General features: G+C 46.7%; 1 protein-coding gene across 3 annotated transcripts in view; it reads left to right on the top strand.

The window, feature by feature from the left end:
* Nucleotides 1–3,294: 3,294 nt before the first annotated feature.
* The window catches only part of MGAT5 (alpha-1,6-mannosylglycoprotein 6-beta-N-acetylglucosaminyltransferase), a 112,976-nt gene continuing 109,200 nt past the window's right edge, over nucleotides 3,295–7,070 (top strand). The window contains exon 1 of one of the 3 annotated variants that reach the window (XM_038143087.1): nucleotides 3,295–3,414. The gene's annotated coding sequence lies outside the window, so the exon portion shown is untranslated. The remainder of the gene's footprint in view (nucleotides 3,415–7,070) is intronic. The other 2 variants (XM_038143088.1, XM_038143089.1) reach the window with 2 other exon arrangements.

The following is a 7,070-nucleotide window of genomic DNA, read 5'->3' as shown; positions in this document are numbered from 1 at the left end:
ATTCAGAGGAGCTTATGAGGGGGTTATAAAAGAAGGGAAGAAATCATAGAGGGATGAGCCCTTCATAGAGCCTTCTATGAAAGGGAGGCTCTTCTAAGAAATCATAGAGGGATGAGCCCTTCATAGAGGGATGAGCCCTTCCAGAAACCAACAGGTTTCGAAGGAGAAGGGGGTAACAGGGCTTCGAAGGAGATGTAGATTACAAAGCAGATTCTCTCCAGTGCCTATCCCAAGTGCTTTATTGCTGTGGCAATACAAGTATAACATGATGTAACACTGTGTCTGTCTACCTGACACAAGAGGGGGGCAATGAACCACATCAAAGGCAGGAATGCTGAATGTAGTGCCCCTCACAGGAAAGAGATTACTATATCTAGAACATTTTCTCTGTCTATATTCTCTATTAATAATATATAATTCATCATAACAGATTTTGCTATTATGAAAGGCAAATTACATTTTATATGGGTGCTGTAATTTTTTTGCACAGTGTTACAAGTCAAAAGGGAACACATGCGATGTGTACTTCCCTAGGGAAAGGTTTATGGAGGTATTGCCTGTAAATAATCCCAGAGTTCGATGCTCTAGTCACGTTTCTCCACCTTACAGGAGTTTACTACTTGAACTACTCGAGATGGAAAACTCAACACGTATGCTACTTTAAAGGTACCATTAAGCAATTCTGGAGTTAGCATTGGTGATTTCTGTGCATTTACATTTTATGTTATCAACCACTGCTGGTCTGTAACCAGAATTGTCTGGAATTCAGTGCCGAGAAGTGCCAAAGAATTGGTCCCACAACACAGACAGTCCCGACTGTGTTCAATGTCTGCTTTAAGATTATTCCTGTCCTCTCATGCTGAGTGCACAGCAAGCAAGCAGAAGTTGGTACAGATGTGACTTCTGCACCTTGGCTGCTTGAGTTCTCTGTTATTTCAAAGCTGTGACTGGCACTCTATCACACCAAGGAGTTTTTGCCATCTGCTCAAGGCAGGGCTCTACCTGCAAGCTTTGGACACAAAATCAAGCAGGAAAACACAGTCAATAGATGATACCTTGAATGTCTCAACCAGGATATAATTGTTTCCCTCATGAAAACACAAGCCTCACAGTAACCCAAAAGTTCTCAGTTAGCAACAGGTACAGCTGAGATGTACAGTCCCAGCCTTACACAGGGGGTTTCACACAACCAACAGATGTATCAACCATCTTCTTTAATCACTTTAATTACTTCTGTAAAGATTCTTCCTTGCACCAAGGGTCAGGGCATCAGTACAGGGAGTCCTGCAGAGATGCAAACAGGCAAGATGAGATGCCAGCACCAAGGCCCCATAGCAGTAAGTGACCTCAACGGTCCTAATCAACCTCTCCTGGGGCCTCCACCCACTCTCCTCCTATGGTCATGGAATGAGCAAGCAGATGGGCAGAAGTTTCAATGTGGGACAGGCCTGGCAGAGCTGAATCTGAATCATTGCTGGCCTACTTGTCCCACAGTACCTGAAGAATAAACATGTTAGTGGTCAGTTCAGATTCTCCTGATACTTCAGTGCTGCAGAGGGTTATGTTCTCTCTTCTTCCAGTCTCTTGCTCACTATGATCCAAGAATCCAACATTTCCAAACTTTCTCAAGGAACACCCCTTCAGCAGGGAGCCTGCTCACCCATGCAGTTTTCACTTCCCTAATCAAGGCATGTAATTTGCTCATAGCTGCCATATTTTTTCATCTATGTCAGCTATGTCAGATATAAATACTGTGGAACGCGTAGTGTACCACCCTGTTCCTGAATGGGGGAGCTGGTTGACATGATTCACCTTGAGAACTGTGAGCCAATAAGGGCTACTGCTCCCTTTGGAGCTCCCTCTCTCTGCTAGGAGACCACTGTCATACAATATTCCTGGATAAGAACTTAACAACCTCAAAAGTGACTGCGGTGTTAGGTAGGCTCCTGTATATGAGCTATACAAATTAAAACCACAATAAATGGGAAAGACTGAAAGTGCTGTAGTTGTTATTTCACCTGCTTTGTTTCCCTGTGATGTGAGCCCATTACACAAACCACAGCGGATCATTTAAGAAGTTCCCCATTTTACACAGAAGGACGTCCAAGGCTTTGATCATTCAGCGCCTCAAAGTTTCCAAATCCCTAAGCTGTCATGGAATTCCAGTGAGCTTTTCTAAGCAGGGACACAGTACAATGCTGGGTGAAAAGCGAAACTCCAAAGTACTCAGCATTGTTGCAGATGCTTGTGGGTGCAGACAAGTATCTTTCAGCATGCATTTGTAAACCTCGAGGAAGTGAATCATCACTTTCTGTCCTGTGTGGAGAAATCCCAGAAGAATGGCACCAAACACCAGCAGGGATTTGTGTCCATGGCCACCAAAACCATACCCATTTTATTTTGTAACCATTTCCTGAAGATTCAAGGCATGTGATGAATATTGCAACATATATAGACCAGAGTTCTCCAACTTATTATAACCTGCAGGTATGTTTCTTTAATTTATATTAGGTTGTGGAGGTGACCAGAAAGAGTTTTATACTTTGATGTTTGTCCTTTTGAAAGAAGGCTGCATCCATACAGACGAGCAGGATTGGCCACGAGATGTCACCCAGCCTCTACGAGCTCTTAGGCAGGCGGGAGGAAGCAGCCCACTCTGAAGCGGAGCTAAACGAGAGGCTGCCTCGCCAGTCCAGGGCTGTCATCTCCTCCCTGCAAAAACACACCCGCTTCCTCTGCGCTAATGGCTCTCACAAGCAAACTTCTGGTAGCTGTAGAACGTGTTTTAAGGACAGCCTAAGCGGCTGAACAGACACAAAAACCTGTTTCTAATGCTTAGGAAACGTGTTGGCCGGTGTAACGCGTCCGCTCAGCGGCGAAAAAGCTGCGCTGCTGCCAGCGGCGGGCTCCGCGCCCGGCCTGACGGCTTTCCTGAGGGAAACCCTCGCAGGAGGGGGACGAGCCCGGGGAGGCAGAGGCCGGGATCCGCCTCCGCACACTCACGACGGCGGGCGGCGGCAGTGACCGTGCCCGGTGCCCGTGCCCACACCCGTGCCGGGGGCCTGCGCCCATACGCGCAGCCACGGCCGTGGCCGGGCGGTTCCCCTCACGGCCGCCGCTGCGCGCTCCGCGCCCGGGCACGCACTTTGCAGACACTCCCTGGCTCTGCCTCGCCCTGTCACAGGCGCTTCCGGCCGCGCGCGCTCCCCCGCCCCGCCCTCCGCCCGCCCCGCCGCGCCGCGCCGCGCCGCGCTGCGCCCCCGTGCGCGGCCGGCACTTTGCAGACGCTCCCCGGCGCCGCCCGCCCCCGCCTGGCCCGTCCCCCGGCGGCGCGGCCGCGCCTCCGCCCGCGCTCGGCCATGGGCGCTGCGCCGCGCTCCGCCCGGCGCGGGGACCTGCGCGCCGCCCGGACAGGTGAGGCGGCGCCGGGCTGCGGGGCCAGAGGGGCTCCGCCGCCGCGCCCAGCCCCGCTGCGGGGGTCGCTGCAGCCGAGCGGGGGGCCGCACGCCGACACCATCCCCCCCCGCCCCGGCGGCATCGCCCCCGCCTGCCCGGGCGCGGCGGTGGGCGCGGAGCGGGAGGGATGCGGGGATGGGGGAGCGCCGAGCGGCCGCCCCGGAGCGGCGGGGCCCGTCCTGGCCGCGGCCCGGCCGCCCCCGTCACCTTGCGGAACGACCTTCCGCGGCGGGGGGAGCCGCCGGGCCGGCCGGGCCGGGCGGTGGCTGCGGGGAAGGGGCGGCCCCGGGCGCACGGAGGGCGCGGAGAGGCTTCCCGAGCGCGGGCGGCGGTGCCGCGGGTGGGAGGATGAATCTTCGGCGAGAGTCTGTTGAAATCTCCCCCTTATGATGCCATTTACGAGCTCTCGGTTCCACCCGGTTTGCTGGTTTTGTTCCCTCTCCAATGCTTTGTAAACCTCTAGGAAGTGAATTTGGGAAAGAGGTTCCTGAAAGCTGTCATCGTAGCGCCAAATGTGCCTTGGGCTGCCATATCTACTACTTTTTATTTTTCTTTTTTTTTTTTTTTTTAATTTGACAGAGCTGTATTGAGGTATGGATTGGAAAAAACAGTCCTTTATATTTGCCAGTTTCGGTGTTTCTTACACATCAACATCACCTTGTGGTTTGATCGCAGGGATTTCTGTGTCAGAAGCACTGGCTGACCTGATGTGATTGCATGGGTGTGCGGACCTACATTGAACAAGCATTGTATTGTTTTTTCTTGAGTTTCAGCAACTGTTTAATGCAAAGTTACTTTTTAGCACATTTAGGGGGAAAATAAATGTCACTCGGTTTTGAGGAAGTGAATCTTGGTAGAGGCTTTCCCCACTATCAAGAGTCTGTAGGTTGCATCTTTTCCAGCTATGGTACAATATCAGTCTCGTCTTTTGAGAGCATATTTTTCCTTCTGACATTGGGGTCAGCAAACCTGAGAAAATGAATTCTCGATTCTTATACTAGGTCTTGTTACATCAATCTCTCTTGATAACTGCAGCAAGAATAGAACACTTTAAATGAAGGCTCACTCTTGAGATTCATGTTATTATACAGTCTTATTTGCCTAAAAAGCTCTGTCGCCTTGTCCCCACGAAAAAGTATGATGGCTTTCTCAACAGCATGACTCATAATCCTAAATACAGGAATGAATTTTGACTTAGTGCTGTGCAAGTGCTTTATCTCAGCAAACAGCTTTGTGTGTAAAATGCCAGTGGGGTTGGAGGGAGTCTCCTGTGCTCATCTGCTAATCTCTGTCCTCAGTAGGACAGCGTTTAAGGTTGTTTCCAGACTGGGGGTATGTCTTTGCTGCCACATCAATGAGGTGATCTCAGTTCTTCCAGAATAATTTTGCCATTTCATAAAAAGCTTTAGTGAAAGGAGGAACTGGTTAGTTCTTGGTTTCTGTATTATCGAAACCATTTTGCCTGGGGACGCGAAGTTCAATTTAGTCTGAATGGATGATTTACCTTTTTCCTTCTTGATCTCTCTGTAATGACTCTGACTGTACTTCATGAGAAACCCTGCTTACTGCAGCACCCACGGTTCACATAATTACTGCTGCTTGTACCAAGCCTAACAATAGGGGGAAAGCCTTCCACCTCTTTTTCTGGTGGTTTTGTTGCATTCAAGGTACTTTCACTTCAGCTCTCTCTTATTTGCCTATCTGAGGTGTAGGGCGTAGTTTACTCTCAAAATGGCCCGTGGAGCAGTATGTTTACTGAAAGAAATGTCTATTCTTCCTGATTTAACATATGCAGACTGTCTTCTGTTGCTCTTATGTAGAATATGGATTTATTTTGTACGAACAGAAAAAGGATTAAATAAGAACATATGCTTCCTCTTTTCTGGGTGATAAATCCATCTTGCTGTCCCGGAGGAAGGCAGCTTATACAGCCTGGACTGAAAAGATGCTGAAAGACAAAGTGACTGAATGCTGAATATAAGAAGATCAGGTTGTCTAAGCTCCCCAAACTAGACTGCCTGAAACTTGGGAAGCAGCCAGCAACACTGGGTGCAAATCATGTAAAATCCTTAATCTGCTTCATGAAATAGAATCTGGCAAAATAATGAAGTGTTCTGAATTCTTAAAATGACTTAAAACTGGTGAGCAATTGTCTTTATTCTAAGTCCTCTCCCTTCAACCAGATTCCCTTCTGTTCCCATGTTTAAAAAAAGTAAAAGAAAGCTTTGTATTGTTAATTTCTATGCTTCAGATAGTATGTGGAATTTTATTAGCACCACTCCCTTCCCTTCAAGTCTGAAATTATGATTTTTTTTTATTTCATATGCTGGGTTATGTTTTTGGCATTGTAGGCTGCCGTCATCTAACAAGTTCACTCTGCTTTTGCTTCTGTTGAGTAAAATAGCTTAATGCGCAGTTTCATTCCTCATCTTGGCTCCAAAATTTTAATAGATTTATTTAAATTTATTAGCTATGTGGTAGGTGTTTTGAAGGCTTATGTGAATGCAGTGTTTATGTTCTCATGCAGTGTTCATGTGAGAAGTTGGAGATCTAAAGGAGGCTTGGTGTTTTATGAGAGAATGGGAGAATTAGTTCAGGTTTTTTTTCTGAGGAAGAGCAGTCCTGAGGGAGATCCAGTGGCAAACATTATGGTTATTTGCCAACAGATTTTTTGACTTAGTGTTTGCTTAGTCTCTTAAGTAGATGTGGAAAGAAATACACTGACGAATATCAAAGTGCCAGGTTCTGACTGCATTTTCACTTCTATCACATTGTTCCCAAAGTGTCTGCAGAACTCTTCTGCATAGCCTGTTTTGGAACCAGAGTACTCCAGCAGCAATTCTTGGTGAAAAACATTGGAAGCATCTGCTGAGGAAATGAATATGCTGCACAGTGCTAATCAGTTGGGAATCTGATGAGTGGAAACTGTTTCAGGAATCAAGCAGTTTTGCTATTATTGCATCTTCAATTTCAAAAAAATTCTTAACTGCTTGGAGTGGAATAAGGTCGTTCTTTATTCCTCTCTACTTTTGCAAAGTTAATATTTGTGCATCTCTGTATTTCATATACCACATTAAAAAAAAACCAAAAAAACACAAACAAACAAACAAAAACAAAAGAACCCAAACCCAAAACACAAAAAACTAATCAATCTCTTGTCCTTCCATACTTCAAAAGAAAAAGTGAAATTTTGCATTTGCTACCCTCTGTATGCCTGCACACTCAAAACATATACATCTATACATCTCCTCTATACATCTCCTATTATGGCATAGAATATTGGAGTTTTGAAGGCTTCCTTATCTATTTAACTTTCATTTCTTGAAGAGCTCAGCCCTATAACATAAGGAAGTATAATTTCTCTGAGGTATAAATCTCACTCAGATCATGTTTTGGTAGTGGCTTGATTTCCATTGCTTTTGACCCTATTTTGTTTTTTACTATTTCTTCCTGGTTCCTGTGAGTTGATAATTTACTGTAATTTATGGCTACAAAGAGAGGGTGAGTAGAGTTTTGTACAAATTTAGACTAGTTCAGTGGGGGGGTTTGGATAATGAAATAGGCTCTCTAAAGTAATGTCATTTGAGGAGGAGCCACCATAATGACAAAGCACT

This window comes from Motacilla alba, chromosome 7 (genome assembly GCF_015832195.1).
Source record: "Motacilla alba alba isolate MOTALB_02 chromosome 7, Motacilla_alba_V1.0_pri, whole genome shotgun sequence".
Lineage (NCBI taxonomy): Eukaryota > Metazoa > Chordata > Aves > Passeriformes > Motacillidae > Motacilla > Motacilla alba.
The sequence above is the reverse complement of the archived record's forward strand: the minus strand, read 5'-3'. Positions and strand labels throughout refer to the sequence as shown.